Raw genomic sequence first — 23,047 nt, forward strand, 5'->3', positions numbered from 1 at the left:
TAAAATGTTTACTTAATTTATCGTCACTTCGTAACTGGTTTGTTTTGCATTGATCTTTGACGCGAGTTTGCCGGATGTAGAAGTAGTGCTGAACAGCGATCCTATAAATTACGATAGTATTAGATTTCATTTTTTTAAATTGCGAATTTCTATAAACAAATGCCGATTTGTATCGTAAAATTATACATTCCATAAAATTCACTGCACGTCACTATTGTCAACAATGTACAGCAATTAGCTACTTCGACGTAGTTATGAATTAATACGAAACTTGATGAGCGGACAAACGTCAAAACGGCCATCATAGTACATCATAGTAGCCGGTACTTTAGTTTTGTAGCCAACTAAGCATCTGGCCGGGTTTGCTGGGAGACGTTGGTTTGAATCCAGCCGGACCGAAGTTAATTTTTTCTAAGTGTTCGATCTTTGTATTGACAATTATAACAATATTATCATATTTAGAACCATTTTCAACAAGTTCATTATAATTTTACTATAAGTAACCAGGTTAATGCCTCATAAATTACTTCATTACGTTTTGATTACATTTATTTTAAACCTTTGCAGTACCGATAATAAAGTAGTCTCTTTAAACCTCATGCCTGAAAACAGTTGTCATTTTGCATATGTAGCCTTAGAACACTGTTATCTATCTAACTTATTTTTGTCTTACAAAGTTAAGAGTATTCGTAGTCTTCGGCAGGGACACTGGCTTTATTTCAGAATTATTTTTTTTACAAACTAAATTAAAGCCGTTAGTAAAATGTATGTCGTATAGTGTAAGTGGTCTATTTAGTTCAGTTGATATAAAAAAAATTGTATGCGTAAAATATCTATTAAGTACAGCAGTTTTCTTGTAAAATTTCGAGGTAAATGGGTGTTTCTTTTTCTATCGTTTTCACACCGTATGCTAATCGATGTAGGTACATCCTTAATTTTACTACATATTTTTTTCAAACTGATTGATGCGACACTGTCACTGTTACGCGGAGTCAATCAAAGCCATTTGAAGTTATATAGACTCTTACTTTCGATACATTCGTTTTGATATACCTAATACATATATTACACATACATTTATATTGTCATTATCACATTAATAACAATAACATCCTCATCATTTACAATTATAAATGATAAGTTGTAATTGTGATAATGTACGTACTAATAAACATAGCACGTTAGAAAATGGACAGAGAGAGAGACTTTCCTTTTTTGCATTGAGGCATTTGTCAAATTAAAATTAAAGTTAGTTTATTTCACATAATATTATAAAAAAAGGAAAGAAATAGAAGAAAAATATCAATTGGGTTTAAGACTCAGCTACAGAGAACCGTGGCATACATATTATGACTCCTAGTAACATTCTGCCATAGCTCGTAAAGGTTGGAACACACTTAAAATTAACAAACACAAATAAATGTGAGCGAAAACATCAATTAGAGAAATACAATAAAAATTCTGATGAATAAAAGCGTAATAAACAAAATTACATTATAATCTCCCTACTGCATAAATCTTCGATTTCTGCGTAGCGCGATATAACGTCACAAGATAACGCAATGGAATTTTTAAACAACCCATACGATAATTTCGCCGCCGCATTCATCGCCTCCGTGGCGCAATTGGTTAGCGCGTTCGGCTGTTAACCGAAAGGTTGGTGGTTCGATCCCACCCGGGGGCGGCCTTTTTTCAAAGGATTTCTGTTAATGGAACGAATGACTCGACATTATTTATTGCGAACATTATCCGCAGTTTACGGTGTTGATATACGTTAGCAATTTTGTAGAGTGTTTAAGAATTTTGTATGTCTAATTTTGTATGTCTAATTTTGCTGTGAATGATGATGAAGAACTTTATAATAGTCGATATTAACTACTCTAATCTCATAGTAGAGATACAGGGGACCAATTCTTGTACATCTCGACGTATAAGAACTATACATTTATAATATTACGTATTACACATTTCCAATTAATATAATAGAATTTTCAATACCTACACAACATTTCACTAAAATGCTTTTTATGTAAAAAATTCTGCAAAGGTCGAACGTAATTGCAATCTCGTTAAATTTAATCGATTGTGAAATAATATCTATAAAAAATGTGTTTAAACCAGGATCTATCGTAATAAATTTTGTTTTAGTTTCGATTGAAAACGTAGTGAAACGCGGCGTCGTATTATTTCAGTGTCTAAATAATTCTTGTCAAAAGTGAAATTTATGTCAACATTTTGTTTTATCCAAAGGGAGTGTAACAACAACCTTATGATATAACACCCTTAATAATAAAAATGGCGAAATTGAAAGAAATAAATGTTTGGGAAACTAGCTATATAAAAAAATAAAAACTTGGAAAATGTAACTGACACACGGGTTTTTAATATCAATTAGAATTTTGTTATAGTTGGCACCAGGCAAGTGACATATGCAGCTGGAGCCGTGGTACATTAATTGTTTTAACCAATTTTATCAGGTTCCAAACATTTTCGCGATTGTTATACATAGGAAATATAAGTAGGAATTTTTTTCGGATTTCGCGTATATTTGTTTTCTTTCAAACAAACCAACGTTTCGGACCCTTTACAGGTCCCATGGTCACGGAGCTGTGGAATCGGAGTTCTATAAAAGGCCAGAAACGTTGGCTTGTTTGAAAAAAAACAAATATAAGCGGGTCAGATTCGAAAATATAGTTTCATTTTCTATTAATGTTCTAATTTCGTTACTTTGATAATTATGTTCTTATCTGTAAGTGCACCTCTCTAGGTACATAGGTTTGGCTCTAGCCGTGGCAGCCGTCTATAAAAACTAAAATTGGTATTAAATGACTAAACACGTAAATCAATACTTGATAAGAAACATTTACAAGTAACTTACCTACTAGAAATTTCCCGACCTTTAAAATAAGAAAATATATTCAAGTTAAGTACTTACTGTTGGTCGTTACTAGCATAATATTGTTTTATGTGATTTGGGTAATGGTAAATTTAAATAATTGTGGACTTATCGAGTTTTTAGGTTTTCGCGATTGTTACACATAGGAAATGAAACTATTTTTCCAGATTTAAATCGCGTATATTTGTTTTTTCAAACATTATTGAGGGTAACATATCTGTTTCGTTCAAGTAAGACTATGCGTGAGACATTCCAATAACACACGTTGTATGTCGAGTGCTGAAAGTTCCCTTATGTGCGTCATGATATTTTGACAACACCGAAAATAACTGTTTTTAAAAATTCTCTATTGTGATATTTTATCTATCGTCCGAGAATCGGACCTCTGTTGATTGGAATTTTATTATTGTGCGAAATGGGTTATCGACTGTGTGATATACATAATGCAGCACCTAGTACATATCACTCGCTTTGAAAATAGTTTTACCTTAAAAGTGAATTGAATACATAGAATCAGTGCATTTCTAAGTACAAAGATTAATTGAAACTACTCACCAATGTGACTTTTTTATCCTAATAAGTTACGAACAAGTTGTGCGCCTGCTGATAAACGACACACCTATCCATAGCCGTTGTTCTGACCTTTAAATCCACTGCGCCCGTCACATCGAGTCGTTGACAAGATGATGAAATGGTTTCTTTTCTATTCCACAAGTTCCATAACCTGTAATTTCACCATATCTCTAAAAACAATAAGTTAGATACTTTTTTAAAAGCAATGAGTATATTCTAAGCAGTTCCCATTGTGACGACGCGACCTATTTCATCTTCATCTCACCTTTTTTTATCACCCTTGTCTCTGGTTCCTGACCACCTACTTTGAAATTTTGAATCGTTCTTAAATTCCTTTTTCTTCTTCGTCACTTACTTTTCTAAATTCTCTTTTCTATACTCTCTATTAAGTGCTTGGCTTCACATAAAATTCTGACCAGTTAAATCATGTAACCTAACTGCTTGCAAATCATATTATTTCTAAAAATTACAGGCCCTTTTGAGTTTTAAGCCTTTACTTTTCCTGTTCTTTTCCCCTTCTGTACACTTTCTTTATTTCTACAATAAAATTCATGTGGTCCGAACCTTGTATCTAATTACGCGAGCCCTGCGTGACACCATTGTACTAACTAGATGGTACTTGGCAATTTAAACAGGTAACTGTCAAAAATCAAGTCCTCATTTAGAATCATTTAGAATTGCTTCCGGTATCATCCGCCATCTTATTTGTAGTAAAAACAACTAATACTAGCTGATTAATTAAATCCTTCAAAAACTATAATGAACAAAAAAACATGTTTCTATTTCTTTTAATGTAAAATAAACAACAATAAAACTCACCTGATGTCAAGGTATGATTTGAAAGACGTCTTAACGTATTTACTTATTCACTCAAAAACACAGATAGTAGATAGTAGTGTATTCTAAACTTTAGTCGTACGCGTTGAGAAGAAAACAGCGAAGCGTTTCGTACCAATTGGTGACAAATCATTGACATAAAGATGGAGTGTTCCAGATTTTCTAGTCATCCAAAGGCGGTACGGTGAGGGAGGAATTAAATTGGTAAAGAATGTTCTGTAGTAACCTTTATATTGTACCTAGTATATAGTGTACTGTTAGTACAGTAGAGCTCGTTTTGAGACAGTTCGTCCAGGGAAGTACTGCCTCCTAACCTATTTCTGCCATCATGCAGTAATGTCAGCATTACTGTGTTCCGGTTTTGTAGGGTAAAGGTGCTGGCGAAGTTACACGCACATGGGACTTGTCAACTTTCGTCTCAGGGTGATAGGTGCAGTTAGGTTTATTGAATTGATGCTCAATTATTTTTGGTGTGAAATTATTCCGCTAGTTTATTATAATTATTAATACAAAGATGGAACACTCAGAAAAAATTCTTTCGATCCGGCCGGATTCGAACCGACGTCTTCTAGCGTACCGTGGCAGACGTTATACCAACTAAGCCACGGAACGAACCATCGGACCTCACGAATTTTTCTATGTGCTAACTAAAATATCGTAGATTTTTCATCGAATTGAAAGATCTTTGTATTAATAACTATGACAACATATTGTTTTTCTTAAAAAGTTAAAACCTACGTTTGAAATTTAACACGGAATTAGTCCACATGATACTGTTACTAAGGACGTACTTTCTAATATACTCAAAAGAAGTATAGTCGCAGTAGAGATGACAAAGAGTGAGAGAGTGCGTCCAAGGTAATACTGCCATGTTACCTATTTTTGCCGCCAAGCAGTAACACTCACATGACTGCGTTCCAGCTTTGAAGGGTAAGGGTGCTAATGAAATTATGGCACATGGGACTTGTCAATTTTATTTTTCAAGATGACGCAGTTGTGTCCTCAAATTTTTGTTTTTAAACCGCTCTGAGTGAGATCAGCCCACAGTTCGTCGAAAAAAAGTAAAATGAAAAGAAAAAACAAATAAAATTACAACGAAAGCACAACAAAATTAATGAACACATCGTAAATGCCACACATTTTATTCAGTTACTTTATTTTGAAATTTCAAAACCACATTTTTTGATAATTGTATGATTTATTGCACGTCTGTGTGGAACATGTAGAATTATGGAGCATCTATCAAAAGTTATGGGCTAGGGTAATTTTGGTTTAGCGATTTTGGTTAATTTGTCTGGTAGTCGTAAATCACGACTTGGCTCTCTGTTATGTTTAAAAAAAACCTCTATGAATCATTAATTGCGGGCACTACTAACCTACTCGGTTTTTAAGTGGCAAGCAGTCAGACGGTTCCACTACATTGAAAGAGGATTACCTTTACCATTACCTCGTGTTTGTATTCTGTTTTGTGCATGTTTGGCATTGTGCAATTTAAATTATTACTCAAATTGAATATGTTCTTTGTGTAATTATTGTTTGTGTCAAATTTTATTTATTTAGTGCCAATTTTTTTAATTTTGATTTTATTGTACCTAAATATATATTTTGATTGTGGTGTTCCAATTTTATGACGGCGTATGGCTGAATAAGAGCGAGGGCTATCTAATTAGCATTGTCCCCGGGTGCTGAGTTATCATATTTTGACATGCTTTTAACTTGAACTTATTATTTTATTTTTTCTTCTTTGTTTAATGTTTTGTGTGTTCTGCATGTCAAATAAAGCCGATTTTATTTTATTTTCATTTTATCTAATAAATCATTATACGTTGTGACGTATGTGCACATATATATATGAACCTGTGCCCAGCAGTGTGCTGCTGGGCACAGGTTCTCTTTAAGGATTTTAGACGTTTTTCAAGGGTTGTGAACCTTCTTTTAGTCACGAAGTTTTTCTTTATCATTAGTGCATAACCATTAGGTATTGCTTTTAAACCTGAAAACCTCTTTTCAGGTTTAGATTTAGATCCTCAATTCCCTGTACTATAATTACCAGAACAATGGAATACAATCCAGCACACTACCCAGAGCACCCTGACAAAAGCTAGTTTAGAAAGTTCATTTCCGAAATTGGTCCTACCGGAACTTGAACTCGGTACCTCTTCATCCAGCGCCAACGGCCAGCACTTTAGGGGGCCAGCGGACAGGGAACGGGGATCCCCTGCCCACATTGCACGGTCTCACTTGTCTGAGGAATGGATCAAGCGAGCTAAGCGTCCCTTCTCTGATGTGGTGAATCTTCGTGATCCCAAGACGCTCACAACACATGGCCAAGAGGGTAAGCCAAAGTGGGTATTTCCCCCAATTGGGGGATTAGTCCCACGTAACCCCCGAACCTCCTCGGGCTCGGGTATGTATAAAACATTTCACAGTGCAAATCTGACGCCTGTTAATTGGAATTTAATATTGTGCAAATGCGTTATCGGTTGTGTTATATAATTACAGTCACAGAGCATGAACCTGATCTTTGATCTTTGCGATTTAAAGCTACGAGTGGCAACTGCAACTAAAGGGTCTTCTAATAAGAGATTTTTTTTATTTGATTATTCCACAATCGATTCAAGAGCCCAACGATGGAACTCGAGGACGTACAACCTCAAATGTGAAAAGAATATGGTCCTGCAAGCGCAGCCGTGGCGGCCATTGGACTTATATTGTTTTCCATTATTAATGGCATAACTCTTCTCTTTACACACCGATGATTTTGCTTAAAAATACTAAACCTCTTATTGGAAGACCCTTTACTATGGACAGACGTGTCGATTAAAACCAAGTGCACGACTTGGTCGTCCCTACAACTTGGTGTTATAAAAAAATATTACATAAGTACCTAAGTATCTAGTAGGATACATTCTCATCATGTCATTAGCCTAAGAAATCACTTAGCTTCTATCTGAATTGTATCCAGTTTTGTGAAACTAATAAAAAAAAAAAAAAAAAAAAAAAAAAGTCAAATTTTTTTATAACATCATGTGACGAGACGAACAAGTCGTGCGCCTGATGATAAGCTACACGCCTGTCCATAACAGTTGTAACTGTTATGTTACAGTGCCACTCAGAGTTCTGTTATGTTACAAAGATCTGAGATGCAATACCAATACGCCCGTCACTCTGAGACATAAGTTGACTGAAATTTCACCAGCAGCTTTACCTTTCAAAACCGGAACACAAGAATGCTGACATTACTGCTTGGCGACAGAAATAGGTAAGGTGGCAGTACTTCCCTGGACGAACTCTTTCACAAGGAGCTCTACTGCATCGAAACTTTTGGAGATCTTTAATAGCTTGTCAGATTTTACTTTCATACAAAAATAAAAATATTTATGTAAGGGGTATAATGAGCTGTTGACTCTTACTTGTTTATTGTTGTTGTAAATGTTAATTGTTTGTTGTAGAAAAGAAATGATTTGTTGAGTAGAAATACGTGTGTTCGTCTTGAAGACGATAGATGAAGACGATATCCATAATATTAACCTTATAGCTAAGTCCAAACTCATGGTACCACGATTTCGTTTAACCAAGATAAACAACTCTTTTATGGGGAACTGTATACGTTTTTACAATAAGATTCCGGAGCATATGTTAAGTTTATCATTTCCTAAGTTTAAAAACTACATTAAAAATATTTTGATCGAAAAATCATATTACAAAATTGAAGACAACGTGTTAGATAAAGATGTAAGGAAAGACGACATGGCTCCAGAATCCACACAAATTTGATTCAAAGTGTATTCCAATGCATTTAAGTTTATTTGAAAAGAGCAATCCCTAAAACGTTGAATTTAAATTGTAATGTCATCGCAGTACTGTCTAATTTTGCTTGCTTCGCTGTCAGTCGAACAAACGAAGACTAAAGCGTGAATGACGCTCTGTATACGATTTTAGCGCCCTATAAGTTCGGACACTTTTTAGCGCGGACCCGACGTCCATATAATTGTAAGTCAATGCTTAAAATGCATAAAAATGTAGCGCGTGCTCGTACATCTTGGCCACTAGAGAAAAATTAAAAGAATTTATAAAATTATTGTACACACAAATAAGTTTTAAACTTAATTTCAATAGAATGATTCACACAGTTGTTTTCTATATGTATGCAAAATTAAATGGGTGAGGTAGCTCGATCTTCGAAAGTCTTTCTCTTGTTGTTTACACATCCCTCATGCTCACGCGACGGTGACAACTCTGTGCAAAACGCGGGAGTCGTCAGAGACAGAGAATGTGGATAGCACGTTTGTACTTACTACCAAATACAGAGTACAACAAAAACTTAAAGGTTATTTTTGGTATATCTGTAATATTTATTTAAATGGTTTTGCGGTGGACATAGATAGAGCGGGCGGCACAGTAAAGGGCACATCAAACAGGTTTTGCACGTTGAATTCTGCACCAAAGATTCTTTAACTGCGAGGAATTCAGTCAATCAGTCTTGCGTTCAATTACACAAACGTCCATAAACTTTAATGCTTCATTAAGTAACCTGTTGTATAGACAAAACTATAGAGTTTTGCTTCGATAAAGCAAAAAAGTATTATTATGCTATACTTCAGACGTGTAGAGAGAATAAATGACAAAGATTGACTAAACAGATTTACTAGGCGTGTCAATAAACAAGTTAATAAGTATCAAAAAAGGCATGTTCATCGGGGAGTGTTGGTCCGCAAATTTTTTAATATCAACGGAACTTTTTTTAATTTATTTATTTGAATCAGATAACTTATGGCCCATCAATAGCGAGGCATCCATATAACTCGATTCCCACCGGCTTGCCTAAATTTTTTTACCTACCATCAAATGTTACGAATTTACTGAATTTTGTGCGTAATTTTACGTATAGAACAATTAGCCAGTGAAATAAAGTGTACTAGGACCTTGTGTGCTAATAAGATTGTTAACCTTCCAGTGGTCGCACCCTTGCGCCGAACATAAGCAGTTGCGCGCGGTCTGTGAGACCGCATCTTTGCGCGTTCAGTTTGAGAAAACAAATGAATATTATCATGACGTTGTATAGCACATAATAAAAATAAGTCCTATGTCTATATAAATGAAAATAAAAAACATTATTTACTTATTATTTTTTTAATTTATACTTATATATCAAAATTTTAGTCATACGACACTAAACAACGTTAGAAATCAAGACTTTAACAAAACAAGATGAAATTTTCTATCTTAGTCGTTAATAGACATCATGATTAATATTATTATTAAGATCAATCAAAATTATTATCAATAATAATTGCACAATTTTGTAGGAACTCTAAAAGCACAATTATTTTTCAATGTTTTTTTTTCATGATATTGTACGTAATATCTTAATTCTAATATAATAAAAGGAAAACAAAATAAAAATCTTCCAAATATTTTTAAGAGTAGTAGAGGTATAGGGTCAAGAGCACGTCAAGCTTGACACTTAAGACTTAAATCCAACTCTATGCCGCTTACGATAAGTACGGTCCAAGTATGAAGTGTCAAGCTTGACGTGCTCTTGACTGTACTACGATAACATACTCCTTACCACTATTAATGGTTTGACATCACCAAAATCTTCATCTTCATCTTCTGTTTCCACCACCTCTGCAAGCAGTTCTGATTCATCGTAACTCATTGTCTACAACAAATAGTGTAATAATAAATTATTGAATATAATATTACATAAAATAATGTAATTATGTGATATACGTAGATAGATAGATGTATCGATCTATTTACTTTATTGCTCACACACAAGAACAAAAACAGTACATAGACAGCAATTAATGTGGGCGAAGGTGGACTTATGGCTAAGAGCGATCTCTTCCAGACAACCATTGAGATATAGGAAAACTAATCAGAGCGCTAATAGCAAAATTTGAATTGTATAGATAGACAACAATTAACATTAAATTTACTAATTAATATACTACAAATAACATTAAATACTCACCCAGGTTTCAATTTCATTCCATGAATTTTTCTGGAACACGACTGGTCGCGCGCGGAATCTGAGACCGCAAACACAAATAAAGACACATGACTATGTGCGCTTGCGACAATGTCACAGGGCTACTAAGGAGAAGTACCTCATCTCCTTGAGGATATCATGGTTGCGCAACCATCTATGGTTTATAGTTTTTGTAAAATGACTAAAATAAGGTCGCTGCGGTCCCTGAGACCGCGCGCCATCACTGGAAGGTCAAGGCAAGTGTTTTTTTGTTTTTCTCCGGCTTTACTAAAGACAATTTTTACGCCTCGCTACTGTGGCTCCTATAATATATAACTTAAGGACCAATATACGCGTGCTATAATATAATAATCTCAGTACAGAGTACTAATTGGTTTTTAATAACTACCATGCCGGTCCCGGTTTTGATTCCCGGGCCGGGAACAATATTTGTATGGCCTTATAATACACTCGCGAGCAACCAAATCGACTCAAGCGCTACCTCTACATTCAAACATTGTTCTATATAAAAGTATACAACATTTCAATAAAAATAATATGCCATTTGAAAGCTTGAAACTTCAGCTTTTAGGAAATGTCGTCATTATTAATATCCATGTATACTTTTTTTTATTGCCGGTGTCTGAACTTAAATGGGAGAAAAATGGGATTTTGGGTAAAGGAGTTTGACGCAAATAAAACACGTTTTTTTCTTAAGAAGTATAAAATTTATTAATTCAATATTTGGTATTGCCTCCCCTAGCCCTAATTACAGCACGTAATCGATTCTTCATCGATCTTATTAGTTTTTTGACGTTGTCTTGAGGAATACCTTCCCACTCCTCTAATAAAGCTGCCTTCAGTTCTTCCAGGCTCGAAGGAGCTGGATTTCTTGCTCGTACCCTTCGTTTGAGCTCGTCCCATAAATGCTCGATGGGATTTAGGTCTGGACTTAGCGCAGGCCAGTCCATTGTGCGCAAATCGACTTCTTGAAGGAACTCCTGAGTAACGCGCGCTGTGTGGCATCGAGCATTGTCGTGCATTAGGATGAAGTCTTCGCCAACAAATCCTGCGTAGGGCACAACATGTTCCAGGAGAATATTTGTGATGTACCCATCAGCTCCCAGTCCCGCTCCTCGGCCTCCTCCAGGCACGAAAACGAGCTCGGTTTTACCCTCCAACGAGATACCAGCCCACATCATGCAAGAACCGCCACCATAGGCAACGGTTTCTGCGAAACAGCATTGGGCAAATCGCTCTCCCGGACGCCTGTAGACCCGGCCTCTCCTGTCACTGCCATGCAGACACATCCTGCACTCGTCAGTGAATAGGACCGACCGCCATTGCCCAAAGCTCCAGTTAAGATGCTCTCGAGCAAACTGTAGCCGAGCTTGCCGGTGGCCTGCAGTCAATTTGGGGCCTGTTGCAGGCCTTTTTGGAGACAGATTGGCTTCCTTCAGACGTCTTCTTACTGTCCACTCACGGACAGCTACGCCTCGAACACGTCTCAGCTCGCCCTGCACGTCGACACCCGTAAGGTGCCGATTTCGCAGGATGGTTGAGACAATGAAACGGTCGTCTCCTTCAGAAGTACAACGGTGGCGGCTGGTTGTTGGTCTCCGAGTGAATGCTCCGGTCTCTTGATACCGTCGGTATACTCGGGATACAGCAGATTGACTCAAGTGAAGCTGGGAAGCCACTACTCGCTGACTGAGTCCTTGTTGCAATAAGGCAACAACTTGAGCGGCTTCTTGAGGTGTGGTATCCATGGTTTCTTGAAAACAATGAATGCAGGTTGCGGAGATGTGTATCGGTCAACTGTTGATAAGCGACTGATAAGGATTCAAGGGTCACGGGGGTTTTTATAGGGGTAGAGGGTAGCGCAACTAGCAGGTAGCGTAGGTAGTAATTAGTCCCATTCTCCCTAATTGCGCAAATGAACATGTTGGTACTTGTTTTATTTATTGATATTGATGTTTTTTTAAAGCTTAGGTTTCAAGCTTTCAAATGGCATATTATTTTTATTGAAATGTTGTATACTTTTATATAGAACAATGTTTGAATGTAGAGGTAGCGCTTGAGTCGATTTGGTTGCTCGCGAGTGTATATTTGTCAAGTTTCATTTGTATCGGTTAACGGAAAGTGAGTGAAATCCTATAAACTTTCATCCCCATATTAGCCACCCTTATACTTATCATCAAATTTAAACGGGACTACGACTGAGGTACCCCCTTTCTAACAAAAAAAGAATAATCGAAATTAGTTCACAAATGTCAGAGCCGGAGCAATCGCGTAATATCGCGTAACTGCCTCTGTGGCCGAACGGTTACCATGCCGGACTGCCACGCAGAGGTCCCAGGTTCGATTCCCGGGCCGGGAGAAATATTTGTATAACCTACATTTGTTTCTCTCGTGAGTTTGGGTGTAATTTGTGGTTTTCTATATGTGTGCCCATGGCACCCGCGACACAGGGTTTCCCTAGTGCGGGGCTATGTTGAGTGTGTGTGTTATTATTATATTATTATAAAATATACACACAAAAAACTCCTCCTTTTTTGAAGTCGGTTAAAAATGTAATTCAGTACGCTAGTACACAAACAACACCAAACCTTTCCATACTAAGCCCTTTTTAATAAAATGTTAATCACAATGATAACAAATTGTTACAATCCCAATTGTATTTAATTAATTATAACCTCCCATCGCTACCGGCTAACTTTTCGTGTTTACTGTCTCGTTCTCTCGCTTTGAGTGAGAAAAGGACAGTGAATAAGACTTATTCTACTAATTGGACCACCCGTAGGTGAGTTTCGTTTATTATTATTTAACATTTGATTGGTTGGTATTCGTGTTTTTGGTTTAAGTAGAATGGGCAGGTGTGTTATGGCCTTATAATTATAAAGGTGGAACAAGTAAGAGTTATATTTTAGCAAACAATAGTACCTAATGTTTATTGTATTGAATAGGTATCATGATGTCGTCGGCTAAATTTGAAAACCTCGAGATCACCATTAACGTGAATTGCTGAGTACGCATAGAAAACAAAATTACTAGAAATAATTCACACGCGTGTGCGTACTCATAGCCCCGCAATGACGCAGCAGATGAACTAGACAGAAGGGGGGGGGGGGGGGGGGGGGGGGGAGATGGACGCTGTCCAATGGTCCAGAACAACAATACACAAAGGTACAAAGTCTTCACATAATATCACATTGACCACCACAATTTGTAGACAGGTGAGGGAAGCACTCCCAACGCTCAATGCCAGTCTACCTCGAATATTAATTAAACTCAAAAGGCAAGAGCTTCACACTCTAACTGTCGCCCTAACGGTCCTGGTCCATACAATAAACACCTTTTCAATTTGGGTATCACAGACAGCCCTCTATGCAGAGCGTGCATGGAGTGCAGTACAGTGCTCCGGTGTGGCCAACTACAGGGGAAATACCTTGGAGTGCCAAGGTCGCTCCCCGAAGTCTTCCGCAAACTGAGGAGGCTGTTGAGATTCCTGGAGGAGCTTGGGTTGCACAAGTAGGACCCTGTACCCACCACGCTCAAAATAGGCGCTTTGACGTTACACCAAGTACCAAGTAGCCCAGGAGGCTAGGAAGATTCTGTATCGCGATGCCATGGTCACACACATAAACAACCACAAATTACACCCAAACTCACGAGATAAATAAATGTAGGCAATACAAATATTAGCTACATTATTTATATACGCTGAAAAAAACACCGTGGCAAAATCTACACCTGAGAAGATGAACCCTTGAAAAAGTTTAGATTCCTAAACTCGCATTTTGCTATAGGAGATCCGTGCCCAGCAACGGAACATATAATAAATAATAACGCACACACTCACAACCACGCACTAGGGAAACCCTGTGTCGCGAGTGTCATAGATATGAAGCTAGATAACCACAAACTACACCCAAACTCACGAGAGAAATAAATGTAGGCCATACAAATATTTTTCATATGTTCGGGAATGAAATCCGGGACCGCTCCGTGGCAGTCCAGTGTGGTAACCGTTCGGCCATAGGGCCCAAGGTGAATATAACAGATCACCGGTGATGATGATGACAGAGTTTCTTACTCATTCTTGTTAAAGGAAAGTTGTTTTTAAAATAAATAATATATTAATAAGAATTAAGTTATTGTAGACAGATTAAACGGGATGTTATAAGTTATGCCTAAATTCGGTATAAGACAGGTGTGCAGCAAAAAGGCAGTGGAGGGTTATGGCGCAAAAACATGGTCCCAGCGCCATCTGTCGGGGACAATGGTCAGATTTATCGCCTACATTTGCTATTGGACAGCTTGATGTTTGGTGTAAATCACAGGTGGCAGCGATTTAGATTTCACGGTATAATTTTTAACAGGTGTTTTTTTTAACAGATAAGATAAGAATTAAACAAAAATAGTTTTAAACAAAAAAACACGTTATTGTTTATTATATTTACGTTTATTTACATTTTTTGATTCACATTTGAGATGCATGATATATTTTGAAAAACTTTTGGCATGGCGGATCATTGCATAAATTTTAATTATTCATTTTCATTTAATTATTTATTGTACAGGAAAACACAAACTACATTTAGTAAAACGGAAAACACAAACAAATCGACTTATCCGAAGAACAGAGTCCTACGTGATTATACAGCGAAAAGAGAATAAATATATATTACCTTTTATATCTTATTTCGTTATGGAAATAAAAAGTCGGACAACGATCGAACTGACATCCACAGCGAAGAACAACGAACAAAATGTAGTGTCCTGAGAATAAGCAGTCCTGCACATAGGACTTTGTTCTACGGATGAGTCGAAATGGTACTGCTTATTTCTACAAGAAATTTCTTCCTGCAAACTAAAATACAGTACACAATAATTACAATAACGTGTTTACGTGCACAACAACACAAAATTAAATTATGTAATAAAATCGAGTCATCCGAAGAACGGTGTCCGCTATGATTATTCTAAAAAAGAGGATTTTATGTGTAGACACTAATGGTATAATTTATAAAAAGCAAGCAAGTGGAAAACTATAGTCTCTGCTTACAGCGGCGGGAGACAGGCGTGATGAAATTGTATGTAAGAGCTCATATTAGGCAAAATCTGTGCAATGCCACTCCAGGCTCCCTCTCTCGGTACAAGTGCAAACAGTGAACAAAAATATTTGATACAAAATTTTCTGTCTCTTAGAGTTTATAACTCAGCTCCTATAATGTGGAGCAACGATTGGTTCACTCTAAATCCAGACCAGTACCACATTTGTGGGAATAAAGTTTTATTCGACCTTAAAAGGGGAACTAACCGACCAGCCTGTATTACTTGGAATTAAGATATTATTTGCTATAAAATTAAGAATAAAATAAATAATAATTTCATTTTCGTTTAAAAATTTACATAGAATGAATAAATCAATCATAAATACGTGTATACAAGTAAAAAATATATGAGTACAGTTGAAATAACAATGCTATATTGAAAAATTGTAACTGCAACATTCGAGTTTGTATTCCGGTTCAAAATTGTTAAAACAAAGCGAGTAGGTAAACAAAATACTGTACAAACTATTTGTCATGCTAACGAACCATTGGAATAATTAAATTCGGATGAGAATAACTATTGGCGTTTGTTTTATAAATTTTTTATCAGCTTTATCGATGACATTAATTTTATAATGCATTTTAAGAGTCACGATTCGATTTCGATGCGATTGTTAGATATGTGATCATCAGTTGCATGTATAAACAGGTGAAAAAAATGTATAATATATGAAAATCTGAAAATAACTTTATTGTATTTTATTGTATTGTATTTACAATACAATAAGGGATAAACCATGCTTATCGACGCGGAATTGCATTAAGCCGATCAGAAAAAATTATGTCCATGAACGTAAGAGCGAAAAAGACGCTGCAATTTCTGTATTTTAATTGAAAAGTCATATTACAAAATTGAAGAGTATATTATGTTAGATAAAGATGTATGGAAAGACAACATGAGTCTAGATTCCACACAAATATAATTCAAAATGTATTCTATAGCATTTAATTTTATTTGAAAAGAGCAATCCCTAGAGTTTCTTGTTCCTTCTTCTCAGGAAGGTCAGCGTAGTAAACGACCAGTAGCTTAGAAAACGACGTTTTCAAGTGTAAAAATTTTACCTATGGAATAAATGATTATTTAACTTTGACTAAGATATACCGATTAGCCGATTACAATTATTAAAGTGACATCTCTAGTCAGCGGCTGGTAAGTGTAAAGGTAACTCGCCGTGTGAAGAAAAACTTCCATAGATTTCACATAGAATTTACGGCAAAAAAGTCGTTAAAAATCAAAACAAAATTCGTGAGGTCGGTTGGTTAGTTGTCATAGCGTCTGCCACGGTTTGTTGGGAGACGTTGCTTCGAATACAACCGGATCGAAGTGAATTTATCTTTGTTTAGTAATTATAAGAGAAGAAATCTTTAAATTATATGAATGTTTTATAACCTTTGTTGTTATATGATTTATACAGCGATCCCGTATTACGACTACTTTTACTGTAAAAAAACAAAAGCGACTGTATCATGAAATATACAGAAGCTTCAAATTAAATGGCCGTCATAAAATTGTTTACTTCCAGAAACAATGAAAATATTCTATCATGGTAGTTGGATCACTGCCACGGCACAAATAACTTTAAAATCGTGAACAATAAAGAGACGCGTCCATTAAAAATTATTCAAAATTAAAAAAGGATGCATGTAACAGCGGGCGGCTGTCTGTTTTATAGTTGTGTCCTTATTAATGTGCGTTTTTAAACAATTTATGTTCAACATGTTGGGTGCGTAAATGGGCTCCCTAATGGCATTCTATGGTAAAACATCTACATAACTACCATCACGTCTGTCTCATACTGGAGTAGGCAATGTTATGAACATGCAGTCGCTACGACTAATGACGATCTAATAACAATATAATAATAATCTCCAAGTCATTTATCCTGTCTTACATTTAGTAGCACTTCAGTTCTTAGTGAAAGAGTCCGTCCAGGGAAGTCGTGGGAGTTCACTTACATACATTATTTTATATAAAAAATGAAACCCGCATTATATTGTTCCATTTTTAACCGACTTCAAAAAAGGAGGAGGTTCTCAATTCGACTGTATGTTCTTTTTTTTTATTTTTTATTTTTTTTTGTATGTATGTTACGCGATAACTCCGGTATTTGTGAGCCGATTTTCATGATTCTTTTTTTGTTGGAAAGGGGGTATTGGAAAGGTGGTCCCATTTCATTTTGAAGAAAATCATCCACCTCAAAGGGTTCTTCACGCATGAAGATTCATTTTTTAAATAGTGCCTAACTTTAATTTAGGAGCAATTACTTTTAGCAATTATTTAGTTGATTTTGCTATTTCTCCAATTCAAGGCGTTTTTCTCTCGATATACTTTGAGTAGTGTCGTAGTAAGAACCTATTTTTATTATCTCTAGTATCAAGTCCTGTATAGTGGCGAACTAGGGGATATTTCAATGAAACTTAGCAAATAGACGTAATTCCACGTACTTTTGAAGTTGGTTTTTTTAGTACTCTGTACTGGGATTATATTATAAACAATGCAACTAAACGACACTACGCTTCTTAACAACGATTGAATAATAACAACTTATTCAACACAACAAAATGCGCGCGTAAGAAATACGGTTTGTAATACAAATAAAACTGGCAACAGCGTGCGGAGGCGGAGTGCAGAATCAACTAGTCATCGCATCGGGCTTGCGCTTAATTTTCTTATACTAATTTTTTGTTTCATGTATCGCGCCGTAAAGGAATTTCTCATTTGCAATTATTGAATTTAGCACTGAATTTTGTAAACAACTAAGGTTCATAGGAGTGCATCGCGAAGGGCTCCACTCAAGGGTAAGTATGCTATACCATATTAAAGCGAAAGATAAAAATGTATTTGTATGTTTGTTGTTGTGTAATTTTATTTTGTTAGGTTGGATAGAAATCGGAGTTCACTGCACCAGCGCTCCTTAGGACGACCTGCTTCTGTTCGCATTCACTGCTTCTGTTCGAATTCGAAGCAATTGTTCATGAACATACATCACATAGGCAAAGGCTTCAAACCTATATAGCTATTACAAATATTTATATACGTCGGAGTACGACGTAAAAGGAGACGTTGAGGTAAACTCCCTCATCACTAATTGTGTCGGGAATTATTTGTCAATTGGTCTATACGTTCTTCGTTATAAATTCATTGAGGCCCGCGGTGAATAATAACGTCAAAATAGTTAAATTGGCAATGGTTTTGTGAGTACAATCCATCGATTATATAGCCAGAAATAGAGACGAAATGTCATTTAATTTGTTCGAAAATTGTTCTGCCAAATCATTACGTTGACAACTGCGCTTCGATTGGCCAGCTTGAATTCGAAACATTTGACGGGTGTCGTCAATTGTTTCACTTAAAATCGACCAGTTGAACTTGAGCTTTGCTATACGGACGAAAATTGAATAATTACATATTTCATATTTATTTACCGATGAAATGTGATTCCGTTTGTTTGTAATTAAATGTTTTGCTGGTTTTCCCACACCACCCAATAGAACAGCCCCACATTGTTAGAGATATTATCTTTATTGCAGTAAATACAGAATATTTTTGGAATATACGGAGATGTGCACACAGATCAATTGTTGGCGCTGCACTATTTCAGCTTTCTGATTAATGTGATTTCAGCGCAAACAAGTATTGATATTTAAAAGTGATATAAGGCCCATTTGCCTGGTGAGTTGTCAGGGATGGACAGCCTTTATTTCGTCTCTATTACTGGTTATATACTCGATTGTGCAATCTCACAACCAGCGACCTGTCAAACTTCTTCCCCGCCGCAAAACTGACACCTTCTACTCCATTCGGTGTTACCCGCTCTAAATAATAACAACAGTCATTAATTTAACAAAGTCAAAGTCAAAGTCAAAGTCAAAGTCAAAGTCAAAGATGATTTATTCCATAGGTAAAATGAATTTACACTTGAAATCGTCACATTTAAGCTACTGCTCGTTCACTACGCTGACCTCCCTGAGAAGAACGAGCAAGAAACTCTAGGGATTGCTCTTTTCAAATAAACTTAAATGCTATGGAATACATTTTGAATCAAATTTGTGTGGATTCTGGAGCCATGTCGTCTTTCCATACATCTTTATCTAACACGTAGTCTTCAATTTTGTAATATGATTTTTCGATCAAAATATTTTTAATGTGGTTTTTAAACTTAGGAAATGATAAACTTAATATATGCTCCGGAATCTTATTGTAAAAACGTATACAGTTCCCCATAAAAGAGTTGTTTACCTTGGTTAAACGAAATCGTGGTACCATGAGTTTGGATTTAGCTCTTTCTTATTGAAATTATGCATATTTTTACGAGCATATAAAATATTTGAGTAATTGTACTGTGATGCCACAGTCATGATACCAGTCTCCTTAAACTTTTCTCTGAGAGAAATCCGAGAGCCTAGACGGTACACAAATAGCGAATAAACTATGTAAGTAATCAATGTCTCGATAATCAATAATCAACTATTTTAATAACGCGCCGTTATATGTATATAACAATATTAATAAATATTTACATAATAGTTTGTGTATATCGATTTTATAGGTAGATAGATTAATTATACATATATTTGCATAATTGAAACAACAATAATTTTGTTAATATTTCATTGCATATTGTTGTCGTTGCATGCTGTGATGTTCCTTAAGTGTAGAAGCACTTAGTTTTAAATTTTAAGCTACGTATTAGGTTCCATATTTAATGTGTACTGTTTTTCTATGTGGAATGTCCTGAATAAATAAATAAATGAAAAATGTTTACAAGCCATAACTGATACACATGAATGAACTAATACGCTTAGTTAGTAAAAAAACAATTTTTTCTAACTTTTATTTCTTTTAGTTAAAGGTTGGGGGCTTCGAGGATCGCGCTTTGGGGCATCGTCCTCAGGAGGCTGGTTTGGTTTGACGTTTTTAAATGATTTATTTCTAATGTCCAAATTGGCTAGCCTTAGGCGGTGGGATTACGGGAAAGTTATTCTCGATATTCCCACCCCTGTTGGGGGGAGACGGTCATGGGCAATTTCGATAAAAATCCTAAAAACAAAATGTTATTTTTAGTTGCACTACTAGCATTATAGATTTAATATCAAATAACTTTTTTATAAAAAAAACCGACCTCAAAAGTTCGTGGAGTTACATCTACTTGCAAAGTTTTATTGAAATCGGAAATGAAACTATTTTTCCGGATTTAAATCGCGTATATTTGTTTTTTCAAACAAACCGACGTTTCGGGCCCTACTGCCCTTACTGGTCCCATGGTAACGGTTGACTGACCATGAAAAAACAAATATACGCGATTTAAATCCGGAAAAATAGTTTCATTTCCTATGTGTAACAATCGCGAAAACCTAAGAACTCGATTTATTGAAATCGGTTACCGGGAAGTGCGTAAAACCGGATTCATCCCCTGATTGGCTGCCCTTAGAGGTGGTGGTTTAAATTGGACCCATACTGAGGTACCCTCTTTCAAACAAAAAAATAATCATCAAAATCGGTTCACAAATGCCGTTATTCACAAACGGAGTTATCGCGTAACGTACATATAAAAAAAGTACAATCGAAACTAAAACTTCCTCCTTTTTTTATTAATGTTACAAATTATAGTTTCGATAGATCAAGGTTACTATAGTCCTCGGATTTACATGGTACCATTAGAATCTTGCGCTAAGGTCACCCGTCTATAGCCCTCGACTTTGCACATGTCGTCTACCCCTCTCATTGTGGGATGTCCCATATTTCTATAATCACTTCGTGGTCACCATTCGGTTGTCGCTTTACTCTATCTGTCATTCATTACCACGCAATACGTCCTGTCCAGCTGTATTCTACTTTTGTTATCCGATCTCATATGTACCGAAATTTAGAGAAATAATACTTATTAAATAATTCTTATTAGGATGTCACCACACTTATAGACGCAGAATAGGCTTGAGCTGGTCAGAAAAGCTTTTAAGTCCATGCAATAAAAGAGAAAAAGATATTGTTGACGACTGAGGACGCGACTCGACACTTGTTATTTGAAATCATTGATATAAGCCAGTATGTTAAAATTAAAGATTTTTATTGTGGGTTGCGTTTATACGTCATTGCAATCAATTGTCAATCAATGTTGCGTATCTTTTATGTAAAATCTTTGAAATACGTTTTTTATTTTCACCGGTTTTTCAATTTCAAGTATTTTTGGCATTGATTTACAAATAAATGGACGACGGGTCTAATACAAAACCACGAAAAAAAGTCCCAAGTCAACCGATTTAAACGTAGTGACATGTAAAGGAATATGAAAAAGCTAAAACGTTGAATTTAAATTGTAATGTCATCGCAGTACTGTCTAATTTTGCTTGCTTCGCTATCAGTCGAACAAACGAAGACTAAAGCGTGAATGACGCTCTGTATACGATTTTAACGCCCTATAAGTTCGGACACTTTTTAGCGCGGACCCGATGTCCATATAATTGTAAGTCAATGAATTTTGGTAAGTTATTTAATTGTGTGAGGAAGTTTACACATCCAAATTCTTAAACCACCCGTCAATATCGTCGTCTATCGTAATGAGATGCATTTCCATCCAATCTCATCTTTCTATATCAACCTCTTGGCCATTTGGTTGTCACTTTTGTGACGATGTGACCTCCTTACATCGTCATCCCACCTTTTTATCACCTTTTCTCTGGTTTCTGGCCACTTGTTCTTGAATTTTGAATCGTTCTTTCTTGAATTTTGAATTCCTTTGCCTCGCCATTCTGATTTTGTTTCGTTCCATCGCCATTACCTACGGCAGTGAACAGTAACTGATCTAATTTCATTATCATCTAATTTCAATTCTCTTACCAGTTTCAATACCAATTTGTAATAACTACTACTAATAATTTGCCAATTTTGATACCAATCTGTAATACCGTGTAATACGGCCCTTTTGGAGTCAGTTTCTGGACTGTTTATGTTAATCCGTAGTAAGGGAGTGTTCTATATACTGTTGTACCTGTTTTTATCCGTTTTTATATTATCATATTTATCCAAGTACATCAAAAATTTCATTAGTGCTTTTGAAGTACAGGATTTGGGGTGTATTACTGCATTTTATTTGAGATATTTTTGTTGGTAGTACGGAGGGTATGTATTTAAACTGAATTCTTTTCTAATTTGCGAAACCAAATAGCCGCCATTTTGCGGTAGGAGGAGCGCATCGCGTGAGCGGTTATACACGTTTTCTTGTCTTGTTACAGCCTTTTCTTTACCTTCAACTTTACAGTAAATTTCTGTCGACCTGAAGTTTTCTATGTTATTGCCGTGATCCTGGTCACGGCGCATAGTGGTTTACAACCTTTTCACTTTAGTCCACTTATAATCATCACGAGTTATTCGGTAAAACTTGCTACAATTACTGTTACTTTATGATCATAACATAAAAACTGTAATTATAGTTTCCGTATCGAATAACAGACTTCTTGTTATTGGATTATTATTTTATTATAATTGAAGTGTTTATGCAACATTAATAGTCAAACGAGACTGGTTTATTTTAAATATTTCCGCTTAGGGGCAAACCTAAACTTACCCTAATTACTTGTTTAATCTCTCTAATTCTACCAAATTCGGGTAATTTCGAGGAAAGTTATAAAGTATTCCATGAAAAAGAT

General features: G+C 35.9%; 1 non-coding gene across 1 annotated transcript; it reads left to right on the top strand.

Moving 5' to 3' along the window:
• The first annotated feature begins 1,610 nt into the window (after nucleotides 1-1,610).
• Trnan-guu lies at nucleotides 1,611-1,684 on the top strand. The gene has a single exon. It is a non-coding gene; the product is annotated as a tRNA-Asn (tRNA).
• The last annotated feature ends 21,363 nt before the right edge of the window (nucleotides 1,685-23,047 follow it).

The sequence above is a fragment of the Hyposmocoma kahamanoa genome, unplaced genomic scaffold (genome assembly GCF_003589595.1).
Source record: "Hyposmocoma kahamanoa isolate Upper Pololo Valley unplaced genomic scaffold, ASM358959v1 182, whole genome shotgun sequence".
NCBI classification, from domain to species: domain Eukaryota; kingdom Metazoa; phylum Arthropoda; class Insecta; order Lepidoptera; family Cosmopterigidae; genus Hyposmocoma; species Hyposmocoma kahamanoa.